Genomic DNA, 26,190 nt, shown 5'->3' on the forward strand with positions numbered 1-26,190 from the left:
ACACAAGAATGAAGAGAACCATGAAAAGGTGAACAGCAAAGAGAAGTCATAAGGGACTTACTAAAGTTGAACTGTTTACATTCCTACATGGAAAGACAATATTTGTAACTCTTGAAACATTTCAGTATCTGGGTACTGGGTGGGATTACATACACACACATGCACACACGCCCACACACATAGAGACAGAGTGCACAGAGTGAATTGAAGAGGATGGGATCATATCTTAAAAAAAAATGAAATCAAGCAGTGAGAGAGAAAGATATTGGGAGGAGAAAGGGAGAATTGAATGGGGCAAATTATCTCTCATAAAAGAGGCAAGCAAAAGACTCATTAGTGGAGGGATAAAGAGGGGAGGTGAGAGAAAAACATGAAGTCTACTCTCATCACATTCCACTAAAGGAAAGAATAAAATGCCTACTCATTTTGGTATGAAAACCTATCTTACAATACAGGAAAGTGGAGGATAAGGGGATAAGCAGAGTGGGGGGGGATGATAGAAGGGAGGGCATGGGGAGGAGAGTGCAATTTGAGGTCAACACTCATGGGGAGGGATAGGATCAAAAGAGAATAGAAGTAATGGGGGACAGGATAGGATGGAGGGAAATATAGTTAGTCCTATACAACACAACTATTATGGAAGTCATTTGCAAAACTACACAGATTTGGCCTATATTGAATTGCTTGCCTTCCAAAGGGAAGGGGTGGAGAGGGAGGGAGCTAAAGAAGTTGGAACTCAAAGTGTTAGGATCAACTGTAATGTTCTTACCACTAGGAAATAAGAAATACAGGTAAAGGGGTATAGAAAGCTATCTGGCCCTACAGGACAAAAGAGAAGACAGAGACAAGGGCAGAGAGGGATGATAGAAGAGAGAGCAGATTGGTCATAGGGGCAATTAGAATGCTTGGCGTTTGCGGGGGGAGGGGAGAAAAGGGGAAAAATTTGTAACCCAAAATTTTGTGAAAATGAATGTTAAAAGCTAAATAAAAAAAAAAAATGAAGAGAGAAAAAAAAAAAAAGTTCAACTGAAACTGGTAAGTTATTCTTGGCTGCAAGTTGTCACATTATCTCTCCTCCAGATTATCACATTCCAAGTTCTCTGCTTCTTCAAAGTGACAGCTGATAAATTTTGTATGATCCTGACTCAGTAGTTCCTTGGTACTTAAATTCTTTCTGGGTGTTTGCAGTACTTTTTCTCTGATAAAATGTTCCTGAAAGTTTCCATTTGGTGCTTTCAGGAGGTAAATAATGGATTCTACTTTCATTTTGCCCTGTGGTTCTAAACAAACTAGGCAGTTTTCTTCACAGTTCCTTGAAATCTGATATCTAGGGTCTTTTTTTCAGTCATGGCTAGTCCAAGAATTCTTAAATTATCCCTCCCTTCATCCCAGTCAGTTACTTTTAATACATGTTTTCTTTTTTTCATCCTTTTGACTTTGTTTTTAATATTAGTTGTTGCATCAGAAAGGACTATCAACTACCATTTCTGAGTTGTGTGAAATGGAAAGTCATTCATTTTAATAGCATTTCTCCACTTACAGTGATTTGGAGCATTCTCCCCTCCCCCACAACTACTAAGATAGCTCGACTACTTTTCTCTGAAAACTGCTGGTCAAATCCTTTGACCATGCTCTTACAATCAGTTGCTATGCAGGCATACCTCATTTTATTGCACATGGCTTTATATACTTCACAGATAACGACAGTTTTTACCAGTTGAAGGTGTGTTGCAACCCTGTATTGAACAAATCTATCAACATCATTTTTCCAACAGTATATACTCATATCATGTCTCTCTGTAACATTTTGGTAATTCTCAAAATACTTCGCATCTATTATAGTAATGTGTTAGGTGATTTTTTTATGTTACTACTGTAACCGTTTTGGGGACCTACAATTTACAAAAGCTCAAACTTCATCAATAAGTGTTGTGTGGTGACTGCTCCACCAACTTGCAGTTCCTGTGTCTTTCCCTCTCCTCTCGCCCCCCTACAAACAGATACACAACAACATTGAAATTAGGGTAATTAATAACCCTACAATGAACTCTAAGTGTTGAAGTGAAAGGAAGAAGTCAACTGATGTAGCAAACTTCACTGCTATCTTATTTTAAGAAATTGTCATAGCCACGCCAACCTTCAACAACCACTACCTTGATTAATTAGCAGCCATCAACATTAAGCAAGATCTTCCACCAATGATTATAACTCACTTAAGGACCTCATTCCTCTGCATGGTAATGCAATGCTCTTGGCTAGACCTACTCCCCAATATCTGAAGACCTCTGTCTCTCTCCTCCATGCCATCCTGGGCTGGAAAAATAACTCACTGTAATTTTTTCTTAGATTTCTAAATCAAAACTCAGAACTGAGACCAGAGTTAAAACATTCCTAGTTTAAAAAAAAAAAAAGACAGAATACACAAACAAGAAAAACCTAGTCCAAAAACCCCAAATCCCTTGCAAAGCATAAGCAATCCAAACCCTAGGAATCCCACTTTTGTTTGAGTTTTCATGGTATCTTGTCAGAAATGTGGCCACCATACTGTATTGTTAATGGAATGGGAAGATCTTTCCCATCCATTAATAGGCCTATGTGACCTGCTTCAGTCACATGGAAGCCTGAGTCACATGGAGCAAGAAGAGGTGGAGCAAAAAGCTGGTGTGAGTTTAAAGCTTGGAGAAAGGAAGAGAAGAAGCAGAGAGACAGAAAGCAGCTAGTGTGAGCGAGAGGAGAGCATTTTGCTTAGGGGAGCCTATTTGTGGGAAGGCGGAAGGAAGGCTTGGGGATGTCTGTGCTCCCTCCAGTGATAATGTGTGTAGACTTCTTGGTTACTATGATGGATGTGGTATTCTGGTATATGAATAAGTATCTTGGTTTCATCTTCAATGAAAAGTCTGTTATACCTTGTGATTCAAAACTGCAAATACGTTGGCATATTCATAGCTGCCACTGTGGGTACTGTCTAGGAGACATACACACCACTTTCCCAACAATCACTATACTATGTTGTATCATACGCTCCCTACTTTTTAGCGTTCCCCTTATATGTTATTTAAAATATAACTAAAATGGGGGGGCGGAGCCAAGATGGAAGTGTAGAAAAATGAACATACGCTAGCTCTTACACCACAGCCCATAAAATACCTGTAAAGAAGAACTCTCAACAAATTCTAGAGCAGCAGAAGCCACAGAACAACGAAGTGGAGGAGATTTCTAGCCCAGAATGTCCTGAAAGACCAATGGGAAAGGTCTGTTGCACCAGACACAAAGCAGAGCCCAGCCCAGCCTTGGCTATGTGGCACTGAAAGGAGCAGACCCGAGCAGGCTTCAGGGACAGAATCTCCACTGGCAGCGCAGATCCCACAACCCACAGAGCCAAAGGTCAGAGCAAGTTGGTGGAGCAGTCAGCCCTTGGCTGGCCAAGAAGGGAGGAGCAGGGTGTCCCCATAATTCAGGCCTCCTCAGGTGGCAGCAGTAGAGGCAGTAACAGATGGGGGTCCCAAAGCAGGCAGCAGCCTGCATCCACTGTTGAAGGTCCCCTGAGGGAACTGAGTCCTGTGAGGGGGCCCTGCCCCCTCCTGAGCACCTGATCTTAATCTCACACTGAATAGCAGCCCTGGCCCTACCCCTCCCCCCCTTCTAAAGCCCCTGAGGCTTTGGAGCAGCTCATCTGAATCTCAGCCCCCACTGCTGGCTTGGCAGAACTGGAGGTGAGGTGGTGGTGGAGAGGAAACTCAGAAGTCAAGTAACTGGATGGGAAAATGCCCAAAAAAGGGGAAAAAAAAATAAGATGATCGAAGGTTACTTTCTTGGGGAACAGGTATCTCCCCCCATCCTCTCAGATGAGAAAGAACAAGGCATACTATCAGAGGAAGTCAAGGCCTCCGCCTCCAGGGCCTCCAAAGGGAACTTAAACTGGGTTCAGGAAACAGAAGAACTTAAAAAACAAGTTAGCAGCTTACTAAAGGAGAACCAAAAAAATGCTGAGGAAAATAACAGCTTTAAAAAGAGGCTAACTCAACTGGAAAAAGAGGTCCAAAAAGCCAATGAGGAGAAGGGGGTTTTAAAAAGCAGAATTAGCCAAATGGAGGAGAAGGTTCAAAAGCTCACTGAACAAAATAATTCGTTGAAAGACAGAATTGACTTCAGGGAAATGAATGACTATGAGTTAAACCAAGCAGTTAGTAAACAAAACTAAAAATTTGAAAAAATAGAAGATAATGTGAAACATCTCATTGGAAAAACAACTGACCTGGAAAATAGATCCAAGAGAAACAATTTAAAAATTATGGGACTACCTGAAAGCCATGATCAAAAAAAGAGCCTAGACATTAACTTCCATGAAATTATCAAGGAAAACTGCCCTGATGTTCTAGAATCAGAGGACAAAATAAATATTGAAAGAATCCACCTATCACCTCGTGAAAGAGACCCAAACAGAGAAACTCCTAGGAATATTGTGGCCAAATTTCAGAGTTTCCAGATCAAGGAGAAAATACTGCAAGTAGCTAGAAAGAAACAATTTGAGTATTGTGGAAATACAATCAGGAGAACACAGGATCTGGCAGCTTCAACATTAAGGGATCGAAGGCCTTGGAACAGGATATTTCAGAGGTCAAAGGAACTGGGATTGAAACCAAGAATCACCTACCCAGCAAATCTGAGTATAATACTTCAAGGGAATAAATGGTCATTCAATGATATAGAGGAATTTCAATCATTCACATTGAGGAAAACAACAGATCTGTATAGAAAATTTGACTTCCCAAGACAAGAATCAAAAGAAGCATGAAAAAGTAAACGGGAAAGAAAAATAATAAAAGACTCTCTAAAGCTGAACTCTTTACATTACCACATAGAAGGAAAATATTTATAACTCTAAAATATAACTAAAATGAAAGCTCTTTGATAGTAGAGACTGTCTTGCTTGTATCCTAGGGTATACACACTGCCTAGGCTAGTTCCATTGTTGTATTCATCCATCCATCCATCCATCTAGACTTAAGATAAAAGAGAAGAAATGGAGTAGCAGTTCAAACGAGGAAAGAATATAAGGAAATAAAGTAATTTTGAAGATTCACAGGGATGTGTTAGTTAGAAATTGCTACAATGTAAAAATAGTGTCAACTTCTTTTTTTTAAGACAGGCAACCATAACGAAGGAGTTTTGAAGAATGAAGTGAAGGAGTGGTAGGAAATTTGAGACTATATGCCTCTATTTTCTCAAAAAAAAAAAGAAAAAGTCCCTTTTGCTAAGTTTGAGAGAAAAGTGACAGCTAAATTGTCAGGTTTAGCATTTTAACTGGATGTGTTAAAGGCAAAAAAAAAGGGGGGGGATCAAAACAAAAAAATCAAGTATTTGTTATATCCTGTATATGTTTACTATGGAAAAAAGCACTGGATACGGACTATAAGGATGTAGATCTTAAATCCAGCTATGCTACTTGCTACCAGTATGACACAGAACAAACTACATCACCTCTCTGGGCCACACTTTCCTCATCTATAAAATGAGAAACTGGATAAGATGATCTCTAAGGTTCCTTTCTGTTCTAGATCATTTTTGCCAATGATACCCTGGAGTTTAAGGAAACTGGCCTTTGAGCTGCCATTACCTTAGATTATTTATATAATGGTGTACAAATTATGTGGGAGCAAACTATAACTAATATGTTTTCATTTTGTGACAGCAGTGACCATATTATGGTTCTACACGCCTGATTCAGAATATCTAACATTAACCTAATGAAAACAGAAAACTAATTTCCCCATTTTGAATTAGTTATGTCAGTCAGTACTGGATTTTATGCCATATACGTGTTTCATTGGTTCTTTTCTTGTATTTTTAAATTCTGTGGTTTTTAAGAATGTATGTTACTTTAAGAAAATACACAAAAGTTGTACCTTTTTTCAAGTACAATTCAGTGTTTAAGACACCGTAGCAGATGTTGGTGAAAAAGTCATATGAGTAAAGAATCATCGAAGCCCATAAAGCATCAGGATCAATTGTACAAAAGCTCAAAGGAAAATGTGTTTTAAAAGAAAAAAGCCCAAGAACTGAGAAACCACTGCTGTGAAACAGACTAATTAATCCTCAGAAAAGAAGGGAAGACTTTCATAAGGGCCTGGCAGCTGGGGTTATTACTGATTCCTCTGTAGTGCATCACAGGCTTCTTACAAGTACAGAAAGGCAACTGGTGAAGCAGTGGAGCTCCTTCTGGGGAGACCTGAGTTTAAATCCAGTTTTCTACACTGACAATGACTGGGAAAGTCACTTTAACTTCTCTTTGCCTTGGTTTCCTCAACTGTAAAATGAGGATATTTAATAGCACCTACTTCACAGGGTTGCTATGAGAATCAAATGAGATAATATTTGTAAAAGCCCTGAGCATAGTACCTGGCACATAGAAGGTGCTATTATATTAATCCCCCCTTTATAGTCGGAAATACATGAGAGCAGTAAAAAAAGCAAATGCTGTTACCATGAAGAAAAAACACTGGTAGTGGCCAAAGCAATAAAAAGATCATTTTTAAAATGTGAAAACAAAACCAAATAAGGATCATTTTTACCGAAGAAATTCACTTTTTCATTCAAGGTTATACAAAAACCAAAACATGCCTGTAAAACCAGAGCATAATCAACAGACAATAAACTTGCTCTAAAGAAAAATTTGGGGACTTTTTAAACTTCCAATGGTTCCGGAAATCTTGCTGGATGAATATACTGATATACTGAAAAGTTCTGGATTTACAGAAATTCTCAAATGGAGTTAGAATACTGAAAAAAAGCAATAATAAGCACAAAAGGTTAAGAAATTTATCCAAAAGATAGAGTTAAACTGCATCAGTGGTGGCCTGGGGATTCATCTGCCTTGAACTTCAATGAAAACCTATGAGGAAACAAAGAACGTGTCTTTATCTTGTGAACTCACTTAATCTTGTGACACCAAGGTCACACTGTGTAAAACAAGGGATAGCAACAAAGGGACAAATTGCATATATATTTTTTAAAGATGTAAAAAGTTATATTTACTTACTATATATCAAGATGGTGAATAGAGTGCCAGGCCTAGAGTCAGGAAGACCTGAGTTTAAATTTGGTCTCAGAGATTTACTAGCTGTGGGAGCCTAGGCTTGCCTCAGTTGCCTCAACTATAAAATGGGGAGAATAATAGCACCTACCTCACAGGATTGTTGTGATGACCACATGAGATAATTATATTTGTGAAGTACTTAGCACAGTGACAAACACTAAATTGTTTCTTTAGTTTTACCCTTCCTCAATAAACTTAGTCTACTTTGTCCCACTTAATTTGCACACCACAGCAGCCCTGAACCTGGAGATTTAAACTAGAAATAAAATATGGAGGTACAGTCAAGAGGTTCTGAAATAGCTCCCCAGACGAATTCCTGCAACTCTCTTACCCACTTGTCTGCTCTTTAAATGCAGTAGACAGAGTACATGGACTTGGACTTAGGAAATGAGTCTGAATCCTGCTTCAGGCACTTGCTATGTGGCCCTGGGAAAGTCATCTAAATTCTTATCCTCAGTTTCCTCATCTGCAAAATGGGGGTAATAATAGCACCAACCTCCTAAGGTTGTTGTGAGGACTGCTACATAATTCCTAGTTACTATTATTACTAAGAGCCCAGACCTAGATTCAGGAAGACTCAGCTTCCTGAGTTCAAATCCAGTCTCAGAAACTACCTATGTGACCTTGGGCAAGTCACTGAACCCTGTCTGCCTTGATTTTCTTATTTGTTAAATGATCTGGAGAAAGAAATGGCAAACTACTCCAGTATCTTTGCCAAGAAAACCCCAAATGAGGTCATCAAAAGTTGGACACAACTGAAATAATCTAGCAAATTATTATTGAAACATGTTGTTCCCCCATTCCTTGCCCTCAAGTTTGTCTTGTCATCCTTTTCTATAGCTTCCACCTCTTCTACCACTTTAAAGTCTTCTATCAAATCCTATATCTCAGAGATTGCTGGTTCACAGAATAAGTTCAAAAATAATTAAAAGGCACTCCCCATAATTAGACAGAAATATGAAAGGAAGAAATCCTCTTAGACTTTCATATCTCTATTTCAATTGCTATCAGTTCCTTATAGCAGTACATCTGGAAAAAAGTTCTTAGTCTAGGGCCACAGATCCCTTTGGTGACTCTTGGATAAATTTCAGAGGATACCTTCAACTTGGATAGATTTTAAAAAATGCTTCTTTATTTTCACTAACCTCTAAATGACATTTAATATTTCCTACAATTATTTAAGACACTATTCTAAGAAGTCCACAGGCTTCAAAATATTGTCAAAGTGGTACATCATACAGTAAATATTCAGAAGACCTACTACAGAAAGAACAAAACTGATCTTTTCCAACTCAGTTCCACACTGATACAGGATAAACTACATCAAGCTATCTATTCTTATCTAATAGGACCATATTAAAAGCCTGATTTTAATTTTAATTAAAAAAAAATCAAACATGATTCTTAGGCCCTTTTTTGTGTTCCACTAAATGAATAGAAAATGTAAAGTCAGAGTTTGGAAGAGATACAAGGATCTTCATATTTCTAGATCAGGGGTAGAGAGGTGGCACAGTGGACAAAGAGTGCCAGGACTGAAGTCAGGAAGACGTGCATTCAAATCCCATCTCAACTGTGTGACTCCTATGTAGGTCACTTAATCTGTATGCCTCAGTTTCTTCATCCATAAAATGGGGATAATAAAAAGTATCTACCTCACAGAGTTGTTGTGAGGATCAAATGAGATAATATTCGTAAAGCATTTAGTATAGTACCTGGCATGTAGTAAGCACTATATAAATGTTAGTTGTTATTGTTATTTTGTTTCCAAACAAGTCAAAGGAATTCTAGGAATTTTTTTAGGTGGTACCATTAGTAATGCAAAAAAAAAAAAAAAGTAACTTTAAATTAATTTCATTATAGGGTTCTACAAAACTTTTTGTTTTAAAATGAAGGGTTCAATCACTAGTTTGTGATCCATTCATCTATACCATTCATCTGGCATATCATACACTAGTTTGTGTCATTTCTTATAATGTTGGCTTGAACTACTAATTCACTCTTTCACATAATTTTTCATGTTTCTTGCCTCCAACATTTTAAGCTTTTTGAGGGTAAAGAATCATGTCTCTGGTATCATCCACTATAACTAAAACAATATGTTGAATACATTAGGCACACCACAAATTTGTTGATCCATTGTTAGCAAGTAATTACTTTAACTTCCATGGTAATTACTGCCTTTTAAATGTTTTTACACTGACTAAATTTTGCCTGGAATCCCTTGTTATGTTCCCAGAGAGCTATCCTTTATAATGAAGAATTAAAGAGAATATGAGAGAAGTGGGTAAAATCAATTGCACCTCTGCAAAGGAGTGGGGGAGGTATGTTCTCAAATTTGTGCTCTGGGGCCAAGTTACAATTACATTCTAATGTTACTTTGTTTCCTCTATAAAATCATATTAAAAATAAACAGCTACTTGAATTGTAGGCAGTTGAAAATGAATTCTCAATAACTTTCCATTATTTTAGCCTCACTTCAAAAAACTTAAATGGTCAAGGTGGCCAGAATTTTTCTGGCCTATTCTGATTAGATGAAGTGACAGTAAGCTAATTTTCCTTGAGAAACTTGTAGAATTTGGGGAAATACTATCTCCAGTGGAATACGAAAATTAATTACCAAGAGCTACAACAGATCATACACAATGTAGCACACAATCAATCATAATATTACACAGCTTCAGAAGTGAAGACAACCTTTTTCACAATCACTAAGATGATGTCATTTCATTTTCTCATTAGGTTAGAGTTACAGTAAATCAATATTTAGCTTGGGAACCCTAAATTTATTGGTTTAGTTGTCTATCATTACCACTAGCAAAATACAAAGGCAATCATTTAACTTTGAGGAGGATGTCCTAACAAGGAGCCCATCCATCCTTGCCTGATAAAACAGCGCTAGTGCTGCCTTCTACTACAAAAAGGAAGACCAAGAAAAAAGTTTGACATAAAAAATAAATTTTGAAGGCAGTGAGACGCTCAATTCACACGAGAAGCATGAAGATCACATCACAGAAATGTGGAAGCAGAAGATGCCCAATTTTAGTACTGGCTCTGTCACTTATAAGCTATGGGACTTTGTGAAAGTCTCAACTTTTCTGAGCCTACCTGTAATAAGACTTGCTCTATTCTTATAGGGCTGTTGCTATAATCAATTAAATAAAGACGTATAGCAGCCTGTAATCATAATGGGTTAATATAAATGAATTATCAAGTAAAATTAAAATCTTAGTATCTACCACTAGATTTCATAAAATTAAAAGGAACCTCAGGGTTCATCTAGTTCATTTTATAAAAAAGAAAACTGAGGCCCAGGAAGGTTAAATGTCTTCTGCAAGATCACACAGGCAGCCTGTATTTCAGACGGGATTTAAACTCAGGTCCTCTGAATCCCAGAGCTGGTGATCTTTCCATTGTACCAGTCGCCTCATAACACTCTGAAAAAAAGTGTAATGTTTCTCACACTAAACTTAACCAAAAAAATTAGTGCTATATCCCACAGGGCCAATACATAACTTCTTTAACCCATGCCATTTCGTTGAAAAAGTAGTTGAACAAAACAACTTATTTTAACAAAATACCAAAAAAAATCTAATTCTGTGATTAATTTGCCCACTTCATCTGCCTAGTAAATCAAATGGGTAATAGTTGCTTGAAATGTGGTGACAAGTTTGACTAAGTTTCACATTTTAACTAAATTTGAACCAAACTGTAACAGTGACAAAAATATAGCAAACAGAAGTAACTAATAAAAAAGTGAAGATACAGTTTCAAGAGCTTTTGATTGCAGCTTATTTCTTAAATCACAAGATTATATTATTTCCACCCTCAACAAACTCCACAATTTATTATTCTAAAGATTGGACAAGAGCAGATTTTTTTTTTTTTTTTGCTTCAAGGTGGTGCAGTAGATGGATTTGAATCAGTTCTTCCAAATCGAGACTCAGACACTTACTAGCTCGGTGATCCTAGGTTTAACTTCTCAATTTTAGTTTCTATATTTCTAAAATGGAGAAAATAACAGCACCAACCAGGGCTATTCTGATGATAAAATGAGGTAATTGTAAAGTGCCATGCAAACCTTAAAACACTGTATAAACGCTAGTCGTTAGTACTACTATCTGTAAATGATCTGTGCTCGGCTAAAATGGTTTTGTATGGATTGTGGGGGTTTTGGGGAGCAGAAGGGGAAACTTAACGTAATAATCATTTTGATTGAATGCCAAGGTCAAGTTACACAGTAAGTTGGTCACCATATACCGAAGGCCTCCGGAGAGCAGTTACGGAAAAAAGAAAAACCACGGGGACAAAGGAAACATCATAGCAAAGTTTCTGACAGCTAAAAGCTGATAGCTAACAGGGAAGATTGGGTAAAAACCCGTGAAACACAAAGAGTACCTTGAGACCCGATTCCAATCCTGCGTTTGTCCGGACTGTCGGACAGATACCTCCTAAGGTTACCCGGCCCGTAAGAACTGCAGAAGGAGCTCCAGGGTCCTAGACTGTGCACATGCGTGCACGCTGCCGCCGAGTAGCCTTCTCGGCCCCCTCCCTCCTCCCCATCAGCCTCACCAGGGTGTTCCCAGCGCGCACGCGCAGTGCTCAACGGCCGGCCCGGAACCTGACAATTACCCTCCTCTCATCTAAGGGACTTGCCCCGAGAGATGAGGTAGCATTCCTGCCGGCGGGGATGCATCCCCGTCGCAGAGGGCGCTGCCGCTACAACTAGGCCTAACTGCTACCGCAGTCACCTCCTCCAGAGGGACGAGGGGGATGGGGAGGGAAGCGTTTGGCGGCCGCCGCAGGCGTTTATAGCGCCACGCCGCTTGCTCCGTAAGGCCCGTATTAGGAGGCAGCGGCCTTGCGAATCCCAGTGTGTAACAGTTCTCTACCACTCACCCACTCTGGCTCCGGGACACCGCCGCCGATGCGGTCACTACAGCGTCTTCTCCACCCCCTTCACTCCTTCCACTTCTTCTCGAACAAGACAAGATGGCGCCAGAGGGACGTCACCCGGAAGCACATATTGACAACATCCGGCCCGTCACACAAGCCATGTTAAATCCGCGGGGCCTGAGGACACGTGATTCGGTCTTGGTTCCTTCCGTGGGCCGCCCTGCTGGATGCTAGCGTTCTATCTCCCTGCTTTTTGGCATTTATAGCACCAAGCCGGAATTCCTGAGGACGTACCCCGTCTGGATGTCTTTGCCGCGGCCCTTAACAGACGCTCCATTTCATACCGGCCTCCTCTCCCATCTTTAGTGTGGGCAACCAGTGAGATGCGTGTGTGCTTCCGACTGAGGGCAGGAAGCGGGGAGGAGTTGCTATGGCGAGTCTCCTAAAGCCGGGGGGAGGGGAGGGAGGAAGTTGGGAAGCTGCTGCACAGTTGTTTCTTGACTCTTGCGGCAGTAGGCTTTACAGTTCTTGAACTACGGACAGCTGCTAAGAGTCAAACATACCTCACAGTCTCCCCGGGAAGATCCGAGCGGGGAGACTTGTTCCCACGTGGACAACTTTCCTGGGGAGCTGCTCTGTGACACCGTCCTGCGCTGGCACTTGGCCCTGGCTAAAGACCAACCCCAGAAGGGAGGAGCGCCTGGGGTCCTGGCTGCTGCACGATGACCTCAGTTAACCCTAACTGGGCGTTGTCCACGTCCACCTGAGGCACGCTCGGCCCTGCTGCCCCCTAGCGAGAGATCCCCTCGGGAAAGGGGGAGGCGTCTAGCCTGGCCTGTCCAGATGCTGCAGCTTGGACCTGGCATGGACCCTTTGAAAGAAATGGGCTTTGTAATTAATAAAGAAGCATGGCTCGACTACGCTGTGCTTTAATTTGAGCTACTCGGCTCACCGGGCAGCGCTCAGTTTGGGAAGATCCTTGTTCTGCACCACCTAGGCAGAGGCCGTCTGGAGCGGTGGAAGAAACTCGATCTGGAATTAGATGGGAATCCCAACTCAGTGCTGATTGAGCAAGTCACTTAAACGCTCTCAACCTCAGCTGCTTTTTTGTAATATGAGAGGAGCACTAGATGGCCATTTATCTTTACATCTACAATCCCAAGTCTAGTTAGGTTCACTGCAAAGAGAAAAAAAGCTGCCCCTAGTATATTTTGGGTTTGTTCTCTGAATATCTGGAACCCAAAAGAAAAAAACTTTGGGAGAACCACAAGTATCTGAAGGGAAAGAACTAAAAAATTCATTACTCCAGTTGGAGATTGCTTTTATTCATTGGCAAGAATATCTATTCTGATCTTTATATTATGTTATGCTCTGAAAAGTGAAATCCAATTCATCAAAATAATGCAAAGTGTGGAATAGACCATGTCCAAAACATCCGAACCTACCTGAATGGCACATCTGCTCCTAAAAATACTTCAATTCCTTCTTCTTATACTGAAGATATTCTAGTCTATAATTAAGATGCTTTTTAAAAATTATGTAAAATGAAGAAGAAAATAATCTCAGCGTGGAATGAGGCATGAATTGTTCTCAAAGAGCACCATAATGATGACATGACTAGCAGTGGACCTTAATTTGAGTGAGGGAGGGTGTGCAGAGTCACCAACCTCACTTTCTTCTCCTGTGTGGTCTAGATCCAGTGGCCTGATATTCCTCAGGATGCAATGAGAGACTCTGGCCCTTTCAGGATAAAGGCTTACCACATTGAGCGAGATACACTCATTCAATGAACAGGCTTCTTTAACTAGTTGCTCATTGGATGGCCCCTTTAATTAAAAAAAACAAACAAACTAGGAGAAGACCCTCAGGGTTCCTGGGTAAAAGAGAAACAATTACTGTTTGCTAAATATTAAATTTAAATACTAAATACTACTTCTGAAACATGGGGTTGACAAGAAAGCTACTGATAACCAGCCTATGGGTGTGCTAGTATAACTGTATAGGAAGATTTCAGCACCAGGGCACTAGAGGTTTTCCAGCCCTACCCAAGGCCAGGCAGAGTATCTTCTAAATACCACCCCATTTGGATCATTCGAGGGAAGCTACAGAGGGCAGATCTTCAAAGGAATGAGTATCATAGGCTCTTGTAATTCAGTACTGGGAAGTCTGTAGGGCCATGGCACCTCTGGTTTTCCCATCCCTCCTGCTCCTTGTCTCCTTCACTGGTACTTCTCTCTGACTGTGGGGTATAGTGAGATCCCACAGACCACCCCACTTCTCAATGCTGCTCAGGCCATCTACTCGGCGGGAGGAAGAGGGTCCAGGACCATGAAATTTAATGCAATTCCCACAGATGCCATCAGTCACTTGTTCCCGCATCCTGGAGCAAGGCCACTTGGTCTGCAGCATGGACAAGACCTCTGACAGCTGCCTCAACTGAAGGCACCTGCTGCCTGGGCCACCAGGAACCAGTTCTATCATCTAGAAAGAAGAGCTGTTGAGGCCTGCAGTGGTAGAAACCCTGAAATTCCAGGGCAAATGAAGATTTCGACCCAAGCCTTCTTTCAGTCAGAGACAAAGTTTACTAAAACACCAGCTGGGATGGGTGAGATGTTTAGAATGTAGCTGTAGCTGCTTGTGACACTTGTATTGACAAGTGGGCCAGATTGAGCAGTTCAGTGGGGAGCAAGGTATGGTCGAGGAGTGAGTCTAGATGGAACCAAGGTGTGGGGGGAGTCTAGGGAGGGGCTGGCTGCAGAAACAGAGGGCTACAATGATAAGGCAGTTAAAAGGCTTGTACTGAAATGATCCTCAGCCAAATGCCAGGGCCATGTGGGAGAGCTCAGTAGAAGTTGGGGGTGGGGGTGGGGAGGGTTTTCAAGGCCTAGACCACATCCAAACTATCTTTCATCAATCCTGGGTACCCAGGATTGTTTGGTGTCAACTGTATTTTTGGAGATTCTCCTAGAGCATTAAGTAGAAACAAAGTTACAAGCCAATGGAGGGGGGAGCCCATGCTATAAATCCTGTTACTAGGGAGTCTGAGGCTAATGGATTGCTTAAACTTGGGAGTTCTAAACTATATTAGAACTAAAATAATCCCAATCTGCACTAAATCCAAAATGATAATAGTAACTTCCCAGGAGCAAGGGGCCACCAAGCTGCTTAAGGAGGGGCAAATTGAACCAGGTCAGAAACAGCGCACATCAAAACATTTTACTGATCATTAGTGGGATTGGATTTGTGAGTGAGTACCCATTTTACTTCCAGCAAGATAGGGAGACAGTTTCAAAAAAAGAATTATGATACAAATGATTTTGTACATTTTAAACCTTAAATTGAGCTAAGAAGAACATGGGTCAAAGAGTAGGGACAAGCCTTTTGCTCCTATTATGATAGTTTCCTAAACTATTTACAGCAATAGCAGCCATTACCTATAGTGATTAGGCTAACGCTTATAGCAGCCTCCCTACTTTACTGTATTCTGCTGTAGAGTACAAATGTGGACCACAATCCTCATTTCATGTGGTAAAACTGTTTAGGATAGCACTTATGTGAGAGTATGTAACAGCAAGAATCCTGACATATATAGGATGGCCTACTGTACAGGTTCTTAGATCTGCTTTTCTAAAAGGAAAGCAACTTTTGAGGGGTCAACAATCTACTTTAATCTAGCACAAATATCATTCACTTAGTTCAGGGGAAAAAGGTCAGCACGCTGAACTTCAGAGAAAATACAAACAGAGAAATAAAGACCAATAGGGCTTCCAACAGTCTGACCATAAGCAATACACACATCATAAATTAACAGACAGATCCAACTGTCTGACCATTACATACATACATAGTTACCAGAGAGAGAAGAACCAATATCTGGGTTTTCAAAGCCAGGGAGCTCTTTAACAGCTACCCAGGGTCTCATCTGGTCAAACAAACACTTCCAATGAGTAAACCCCAAAACAAAACCTCACCTCAAAGCACTTTTCAGAGCCAGAGGACATCACAACCTTTGAGAACCAGTGCCTCATTAACAAAAGGTGTGGGCCTTCCTACAAAACAAATCTCCCCTAATCAAGCTTCCCTTAATGGACAGGCCCACTAATGGGTGGGGAAGACCTTTAACTCTCTAATTAACATTACTGAGTAGTAGGAAAATAAGGTATCACTGGGGCTAAATTATGGAAGATCAATAGAACAGGTTGAGAAATTTGAACCTTATTCAATTGGCATTGGAGAATTATCAAATAATTGGGGGTGGGAGAATAGGAAGAGTGTTAGAATATAAACTACGCCTTAGGATGATTAATCCATTAACTATGTAAGATAGATTGGAGAGAGGAAGAAACTAGAGATTGGGATGCCAGTTAGTAAACTATTGCAGTAGGAGTAAAAAGGGAACGAGGGAAAGGTAACATTATTTAAAAAAAAAAAAGAGAGAGAATAAGATCAGGTGCCTTCTACAACTATGGCTGGAGAGGGAGATTTTTACCAAATGAGGGATAGCAGGCAGTTACAAAAGATATATAACTGGGCCAAGATCCAGGAGGATCAAAGATCATAGGATCATACATCTATAGCTAAAAGGAACTTCAGAAACTGTCCAGTACAATCTCCTCATTTTATAGATAAGGAAATTCAAAACTAGGGAAGTTAAATTGATTTGCTCAAAGCCAAAAAGTAGTAAATGTTGAATATAGTTTTTTAGCACAGGTCCTTTGCTTTCTCAACCAGTGCTTTTTCTGTTATACCACACTGATGGGGTTCAGACTCTGGGTGCATCCTTGAATCTTCCCTAGAGTCTATCTGTATTCACCCCAGGGTACAGGTCATTCCCATACTGCCCCTATCAAGACCTCTGGATTGCCCCACCCACCCTAGTCCCACTCAGGTCCTCCTTGGACTTCTCCTCAAGACCCTCCCTAAATCCCTCCTCCCATCACCCTAGACTACCAGACCACCCCCACATCCCCCTTATAATCTTTTCTGTATTTAAGTTCCATGTCACCTCCATGAAAGCATTCAGATTCAATCCAGCTCAGACTCTGTCTGGCTGGAATTCTATCTGACCTGCTTTTAAATACAAGCATTATAAATGCTTAGGCTCCTTAAAAGCCAACCCAAGGTGGTGAATCTTTAATAAACTTTGTCTTTCTTTGGCTTTAAGAAGGCTTGAGTCGAATTCATTTGAACAGGACCCAGCATGTTGGTATTTTGGGGTCCCCAGCACCCCTAAACTTCGTCAACACTACATCCCCGAAATAAAAAATACTCTCTATTTTCCAGTTAAGAAAATTGAGGCCTGGAAAGTTTGTGACTTGCCCAAGTCACTATGTAACTAGTAAGTAATAAGAGTGAGGATTTTTAACCCAGATCCTCTGATTTTGAAATCCAACACTCTTTTCCATTGAACCACATTGCTTCAGCTACTATACTCCCTCTTACCAAGTCATATAGGCTTGGAGAGGTAGAATGTATGCAGGCATATATTTACCAGAGTTATTAGGTTTCCACTTCTTTTGAAGGGACTTTTGCTCTGAACTTTGGCATGAGGAGACAAGGGAAATTCTTCCTGGTGCCTTCATGCTTGTCACACCATGTGGTAAAGGAGCAGCACAGGGGGCATTTTGCTCTACCAGCTTCTCTCTAGGTTTTTGGAACACCAGTTATTCCTAGTTATCCTATCTATCTGACTGCTTCTCAGTCTCTTTCACTGTATCTTCATCCAGACCATGCCCTGTAACCATAGGTGTCCTAGTGGGTGCTGTCCTGGACCTACTTTTCCTTCTATACTACTTCAAATTGGTGATCTCATCAGGTCTCATGGATTTAATTACCATTTCCATGGCAATGATTCTCAAATCTACCTATCCTACCCTAATCTTTCTGCTGAGCTCCAAACTCATATCTCCATCTGCCATTCAGACATCTCAAACTGAATGTCCAGTAGATATCTTAAACTTAACATATCCAAAACTGAATTCATGATCTTTCCCCCTAAACCCTCACATCTCCTACCTTCTCTATTACTGTGGAGAGCAATACCATCCTTCCAGTCCCTCAGGCTAGCAATCTAGATGTCATCCTTTACACCTCACTATTTCTCACCCTTGTATCTAAATTTTTGTCAAGCCCTGTCAATTTCACCTTCACAACCTCTCTTAAATCCCCTTCTCTCCTCTGACACTGCCACTACTCTGGTGAAGACCCTCATTACTTCATGCCTGTACTATTACAATAGCTTACTGGTAGGTCAGCCTGCCTCAAGTTTCTCCCTACTCCAGTCCATCCTCCATTCAGCAAAAAAAATGAACGTTTCTTAAATTGAAGGTCCAACCACGTCACCCCCTATTCAATAAACTCCAGTAGCTCCTTGTCTCCTCCAAGAGCAAATACAAAACCCTCTATTTGGCTTTCAAAAACCTTTATAACCTAGCCCCGAATCTTCTTCCCACCATATACACTGCAAGCAAGTTACACTGACATCCTTGCTGTTCCATGAACAACATACTCCATCTCTATGCCAGGCACTGTAGTTATTTGTCTTCTAGTTCCTGGAAGGGAGACCTCCTTATTTCCATCTCCTAGAGGGACTACGTAGCACTCCATTAAGCTTGAGGGAAAGAACTCAAGATCCTGCTGGGGCCAGTTCTGTCCCCTGAAAAGTCACTTGGGGTTGTGACATATGCTGGTAAACTGTGAATTGCCTTATGTGGGAGGAGATTAAGACACTTTGAGATCCAACCCCCAAGTTGGGGAGGGAAGGGAGTCAGTCAGACAAGAAGGGGGAAAGAAACTGAAATTACCAAAGACTTCAAGAAGAAAACTCAAAAGTCCTTGAATATAAGCAGAAAAATCAAATATGAAAACATTAACAGCAGAAAGAAATATAGTATCCAGAACTAGTAAAAAAGTCCAAGTATCTTTGAATAAATACTGCAAAACAAAGGAAAATGATAATACATACTTGATGAGATGCAGAATCTTGTGGAATTTGAAAAGAACATGGGACCACAACAGGCTATTCCTGAGGATTTAAAAGAGAAATGAGAATTATAATAGCAGAATTGGTAGTCTACATAGTAAAAAAATAATGTGCAGAATAGAAAACCTAGAATCTGCAGGGGGAATTCAAATCAAAGGAACAAAAGTGAGAACAAAAGATTGGGAATGCAAGTGCATGGAAGTAAGAGATAATTTAGAAGAAAAGAAGTAAATAGCAATACCATTAACAGAAACTATGCTCACTATGCAAGCAAAACATACTGATCTTGAAAGACAGGATGCAAAAACACAAACTAAGAATGAAAGGTTTCCCAGAAAAACAAAACAGGACCCCCCCCCCCAAAAAAAAAACAACCTTACCACCATAATGCAGAAAATGATAGAAGAGATGCTCAGAACTTCTGAGCATAGAAAATAAAATATTGACTGAACGAATTCATAGAATAAAAACACATAAGAACTCAAGATACACAGGGGATAAATTTAACAATTAAATTCAGAAACAAGTTCTGCAAATAAACAGGAAAAAAACTTGAAATATAAAGGAAAGGAAATTTGAATAATGAGACTATTTTAGGCCTATCATAAAATGCAGGAAGGAATGGAATAATGTATCTGAAAGAGCAATGGAGTTCCATTCCATATATAACCCAGGTTGACTTACCCTGCATATTTGACTGTAAATGAAACTATAAATGAAAAAAGATGGACATTCAATAATAGAGGTATTTTAAATATTCTTAGAAAGAAAACCAGATCTGAAGAGATTTGTTTAAACAATCCAGGCAGCAGAAATACAGGAGAGGTGAAAGAGTATAGCAGCCAAGGACAATGTCAACCCTGACCAAATGACCAAAGAGCCACAGCAGCTCTGCAACTGGTGTTAACTCTAAAAAAAGCAGAGAGCTCACGTAGGCTATCAAAACCGCAGTTAATTCAATAAAATGAAACCATAGGCCTAACAGTGGTTATGAGCAAAAAGCTTTCTTTATTTTATTGGAAAAGGGAAACTAGACCAGCCACATACCAGTCTCTATCCCAGTAGGATACCCACTTTAATGCAGACAAATCTCAATACATACACTAATGGCTACACAGTGAGCTGTAGCCCTGACAATAAGGGATAATAGTAGCAATAAGACAAGTTTGATTCATAGAAGGACGTCATGATCAGAACATAAATACTACAGGTATTTGTCCAAGTTCAGAGATCACCTAATGCTGGCGTGAAACAATTCTGGGATTTTGCTGCAGCTGAGTTCATCCAGAGGGTGAGTGAGCATAAAAGATTTTTGTTATGCCAAGTTCAGGGCACAGCATGCTTGCTGGGCCTTAGCTCTGGAAAACAGGGTGTCTTCTAATAGTAAAAAGAGAGAGGTGGTCCAGCTATGAGGTGGTGGAGGGCCTTCACCAGAGCGATGGCAGTGTCAGAGAAAGGGGCATAATTGAGAGATGTTGCAAAGTGAAACTGAAATGCCTTGGCAACAGATTAGATATAAGAGTTAGAGATAATAAGGAGATGAAGATGACTCTTGGATTGGAGTCCAGGGGAATGGAAGGAAAATGTTGCCCTCTACATTTATAGGGGAAAACATAATGAGTACTATTTTGGACATATTGAGTTTTAGATGTGTACTGGACATCCAGTTCAAGATGTTGAAAAATAGAAATTGTAGATTAAAGGCCAGCAGACAAATTTGAGAATCATCAGCATAGAAATGCTAATTAAATCCCTGGGAGTTGATGAGATCACCAATTGAAGTAGTGTAGAGGGAGAAGAGAAGAGGGCCCAGAACAGAACCTTGAGAGACCATCAGGTAATTAGAGAGGTCAAGAACCAGAGGATGAAAGTGTAGAGTAGATAGAAAGAAAAGATGAATAATGAAGAAAGTAAGAGAAATCCTTTCTGAAGAGGGGTCCAAAATAAATTTAAAAAAAATTTTTTTAATTTATTTTTAGTTTTCAACATTCTTTTCCATAAGATTTTGAGTTCCAAATTTTCTCCCCATCTTTCCCTTCCTCCCACCCCAAGACACTGTGCATTCTGATTACCCCTTTCCTCAATCTGTCCTCCCTTCTATCATATCCCTCCCCTCCCTTATCCCCATCTTCTCCACTTTCTTGTAGGGCAAGACAGATAAGAGGTACACTACCTGTACCTCTTATTTCCTAGTTGCATGCAAAAAACAACTCTCAACATTCATTCCTAAAATTTTGAGTTCCAACTTCTCTCTCTTCCTCCCTCCCCACCCATCCCCACTGAGAAGGCAAGCAATTCAATATAGGCTATACATATGTAGTTATGCAAAAGACTTCCATAATAGTCATGTTGTGAAAGACTGACTATATTTCCCTCCATCCTATCCTGCCCCCCATTTATTCTATTCTCTCTTTTGACCTTGTCCCTCCCCAAAAGTGTTTACTTCTAATTACTCCCTCTTCCCATTTGCCCTTCCTTCTATCATCTCCCCCACACCCCACCTATCCCCTTCTCCCCTACTTTCCTGTAGTGTAAGATAGGTTTTCATACCAAATTGAGTGTATATGTTTTCCCTCCTTAAACTAAATGTGATGAGAGTAAGCTTCACTTTTTCCCTCTCACCTCCTCCCTTTTTTCCCTCTATTGAAAAAGCTTTTTCTTGCCTCTTTTATGAGAAATAATTTGTCCCATTCCATTTCTCCCTTTCTCCTCCCAATATATTCTTCTCTCACCCCTTAATTTTATTTTTTTTAGATCTCATCCCTTCTTATTCAACTCACTCTGTGCCCTTTGTCTATATGTATATAATCCCTTCAACTACCCAAATACTAAGAAAAGTCTCAGGAGTTTCAAATTTTATCTTTCCATGTAGGAATGTAAACAGTTCAACTTTAATAGTCCCTTATGATTTCTCTTTCCTGTTTACCTTTTCGTGCTTCTCTTGATTCCTGTGTTTGAAAGTCAAATTTTCTATTCAGCTCTGGTCTTTTCATCAAGAATGCTTGAAAGTCCTCTATTTCATTGAATGACCATTTTTCCCCCTGAAGTATTATACTCAGTTTTGCTGGGTAGGTGATTCTTGGTTTTAATTCTAGTTCCTTTGACTTCTGGAATATCATATTCCAAGACCTTTGATCCCTTAATATAGAAACTGGTAGATCTTGTGTTATCCTTACTGTATTTCCACAATACTTGAATGGTTTCTTTCTGAGTTCTTGTGATATTTTCTCCTTGACCTGACTTGAAATTTGGCTACAATATTCCTAACAGTTTTTCTTTTTTGGATCTCTTTCAGGAGGTGATTAATGGATTCTTTCAATATTTATTTTATCCTCTGGTTCTAGAATATCAGGGCAATTTTCCTTGATAGTTTCATGAAAGTTGATGTCTAAGCTCTTTTTTTGATCATAGCTTTCAGATAATCCCATAATTTTTAAATTGAGTCTCCTGGACCTATTTCCCAGGTCAGTTGTTTTTCCAATGAGATATTTCACATTGTCTTCTATTTTTTCATTCTTTTGGTTTTGTTTTGTAATTTTCTTGATTTCTCATAAAGTCATGAGCTTCCATCTGCTCCATTCTAATTTTTAAAGAACTATTTTCTTCAGTGAGCTTTTGAACCTCCTTTTCCATTTGGCTAATTTTGCTTTTAAAAGTATTCTTCTCCTCATTGGTTTTTGGACCTCTTTTGCCATTTGGGTTAGTCTATTTTAAAAGGTGTTATTTTCTTCAGCATTTTTTGGGGGTTTCCTCTAGCAAGCTGTTGACTCACTTTTCATGATTTTCTTGCATTGCTCTCATTTCTCTTCCCAATTTTTCCTCCACTTCTCTTACTTGACTTTCAAAATCCTTTTTGAGCTCTTCTGTAGTGTGAGACCATCACATAATTTTTTTTGGAGGTTTTGGATGTAGAAGCCTTGACTTTTAGATCTTCCTCTAATGGTATGCTTTGTTCTTCCTCATCTGACAGGATGGAAGAAAATACCTGTTCACCCAGAAAGTAACCTTCTATAGTCTTATTTTTATCCCCTTTTTTGGGGCATTTTCCCAACCAGTTACTTGACTTTTGAGTCCTTTGTGAAGTGGAGGGTATACTCTAGGGACCTGTAAGTTCTCAGTTCCTCCAAGGTGGCACAATCAAAGGAGAGGAGTTTACTCTTCTACTGGCCTGTTCTCTGGTCTGGAAGCAATCATAAGCTTTTCTGCCCTGGATCTGCGAGGCTCTCCAGAGCCTCCACCAGCTCCACCACATCAGTGCTCCTCCTCACCCCAGGACCACCACTCAGGGCTGAAATCTAGATCAGATGCTTGATTCCCCCAGAGTCTTTTAGGCCTAGGGCTCCTAAAATGAAAGCTGCTGTGGCAGTGGCTGCTGCCACCCTGGGGCCAAGGTCAGACTTCATTCCCTTCTCACCCAGGTGAAAGAGCTTTCTCACTGACCTTTGAAGCTGTCTTTTGCCTTTGTGGGTTGAGAAATCTGAGAACTGCAGTGGCTGCCTGTGATTCCACACCTTGAAGCCTGCTCCAGTTCTGTCCCCACCTCGCTGCATGGCCAAGGCTAGGCTGTGCTCCACTCTGAACCTGGTGTGATAGACCTTTCCTGTTAGCCTTCCAAGCTGTCTTGGACTGGAAATCTCGTTCACTCTGTCATTTTGTGGCTTCTGCTGCTCTAGAATTTCTGTAGAGTCATTTTTTACAGGTATTTTATGGGCTATGGGGGTAGAGCTACAGAAGGTCCATCCTTCTACTCCACCATGTTGGCTCCCGCAAAATAAATTTTAAACAACTAATGTACAGGACTACTTGAAGAGGAAGACAGGAGAAGGGGGAAAATCTACTGAGAGGGGAAAAAGGGAGGAGAAGAAGCTAATAATCAGAAAAAGTAGAAAAGAAAAAGGAATTAATAACCACAACTCTAAAGGGAAAGTGTTGTATTTGTCCTTTGTTCTATGACATCAAGATGATGACATGATTTGCAGTTGACGATTTGAGTGAGGGAGGGCTGTGCAAGTTCTAATGGGAAGATGAGATCTTAGTGAGGGAAAGAGAGCCATTGACAAAATAGTCAATTTTAAAAAAGAAAGAAAAGGTAAAGTAATTGAAGGAGCATGTTACAGGAAAAGATGGGTAAAAATCATAACTTGAAAAAAACAATATTAGAGATAAATTTAGGAGAATATGAACATAATTCTCTTAACTTTAAATGTGAATGAATTAGACAATACAATAAAACAAAAAATAGTAATGGAATGGATAAAAAACCCCTACCATCTGTTGCTTAAAAAAACATATTTATAAAATAAAACTGGGAGGATGGAGGAAAAAAAATGTACTATGTATCAGGTGATTCCAAAAAGCTGGAGTTGCCATCATGCTATTTGATAAAGCAAAAAACATTTTTTAAATATAAAAATTTAAAAGAAAAAACTACATTATAGTGAAAGGAACCATAGATAACAAACCAATATCAGTAATAAACATACACTCTAAATGCCTTAGCATCCAGATTCATAAAGGATACACTAACTGAGCTATAGAAAGACATAAATAGTAAGACAATAGTGATAAAAGACTTTAATATCCTTTTAGTTTTGTGTAAGTCTAAGAGAAAGATAAACAAAAGGGAAAATATGGAATTGAACAAAATGATAGAGTTAAAGGCTTATAGCATCTTCCAAATGGGCTGGCAAAGTAATATAGGTATTTTGTTATTGCTCCATTGTTTTCAGTTATGTCTAATTTTTGGGATTTTATGGGCAAAGATACTGGAGTGGAGTCCTTCTCCAGTTTATTTTACAGATGAGGAAACTGAGGCAAACAGGTTTAAGTGATTTGCCCAGGGTCACCCAGCTACTAAATGTCTGAGACCAGATTTGAACTTAGGAGCATGACTCCAGACCTGGTGCTCTATTGCACTTTGCTTTATCAAACTTCACAGATATTGCATTATTTTACCAATTGAAGATTTGTGGCAATCTTGTATTAAGGCAAATCAGTGCCATTTTTCCAATAACATGTGCTCACATCATTTCTCTGTGTCATATTTTGGTGATTCTCATACTATTTCAAACTTTTTCATTATTATTATATCTGTTATGATGATCTGTGATCTTTGATATTACTATTGTAATTATTTTGGGGCACCACAAACTGCATGATATAAAACAGTGAACTTAATTGTATGATGACTGCTCCACCAATTGGCAATTTCTATTTCTTTCTCTCTCCTCTGGCTTCCTTGTTGCCTGAGATACAATGTTGAAATTAGGCCAATTAAGAACCTTACAGTGCCCTTTAAGTATTCAAGTGAAAGGAATGGTCAATTGATCAAGCAAACTTCATTGTTCTCTTATTTTAAGGAACCACCACAGCCACCCCAACCTTCACCAACCACCACCTTGATTAGTCAGCAACTATCAACATCAAGGCAAGAACCTCCACCAGCAAAAAGATCACAACTAGCTGAAGATTCAAAGGCTAATTAGCATTTTTTAAGCAATTAAGTATATTTTAATCAAGGTATGTACATTGATTTTTTTTTAAGGCACAATACTATTGCACACTTAATAGATTGTAGCACAGTGTAAACATGACTTTTATACGCACTGGGAAACCAAAATATTTGTATGACTTGCTTTATTGCAATATTCACTTTATCAAAGTAGTCTGGAACAGAACCTGCAATATTTCCAAGGTATGCTTGTATACATAGTTCTCAGCATCATATGGATCTTTTACAAAAAATTTATCACATTTTTGGACACATGAAAATTGCAAACAATTGTAAAAAGTCAAAAATAGTTAGTATAATACTTACAAACAATAATGCAATACAAATAATTATTGATTCAAAGTCTACAAAGAAAAGACAGAGACCCAAATGGAGATTTAACAATGAAATCTTAAATAGTGAATGGGTCAAGAACAAATCATGGACACCATAACTATGTGAAAAACAATGATAATGATGAAAAATATATTAAAATTTCTGGACTACAACCAAAGCAATCCTCAGGGAGAAAGTCATATATCTATAGTAACAAAATAGAAAAATGGAGGACTAAAGAACTGAATATGAACTTTAAAAATTAGAAAGCCAACAAAAAACAAGTAAAAATAAGCACAAAAAAAGAATTAAAAGTTAGAAGTGAAATAGAAAAATTGGAAACCAAAAAACCATAGAAATGATAAATAAAACTAAAAAACTAGTTTTTTATTT

The 26,190-nt window shown here is 39.5% G+C and overlaps 1 protein-coding gene across 10 annotated transcripts in view; it reads right to left on the minus strand.

The window, feature by feature from the left end:
* PNISR (PNN interacting serine and arginine rich protein) overlaps positions 1–12,771 on the minus strand; it is a 49,183-nt gene extending 36,412 nt beyond the window's left edge. For 7 of the 10 annotated variants that reach the window (XM_072642906.1, XM_072642905.1, XM_072642911.1 and 4 more), the window contains exon 1: positions 11,993–12,771. The gene's annotated coding sequence lies outside the window, so the exon portion shown is untranslated. Of the gene's footprint in view, positions 1–11,491; positions 11,631–11,992 lie in introns of those variants that run through there. The other 3 variants (XM_072642909.1, XM_072642907.1, XM_072642908.1) reach the window with 3 other exon arrangements.
* Positions 12,772–26,190: the final 13,419 nt, after the last annotated feature.

The sequence above is a fragment of the Notamacropus eugenii genome, chromosome 2 (assembly GCF_028372415.1).
Source record: "Notamacropus eugenii isolate mMacEug1 chromosome 2, mMacEug1.pri_v2, whole genome shotgun sequence".
NCBI classification, from domain to species: Eukaryota; Metazoa; Chordata; class Mammalia; order Diprotodontia; family Macropodidae; genus Notamacropus; species Notamacropus eugenii.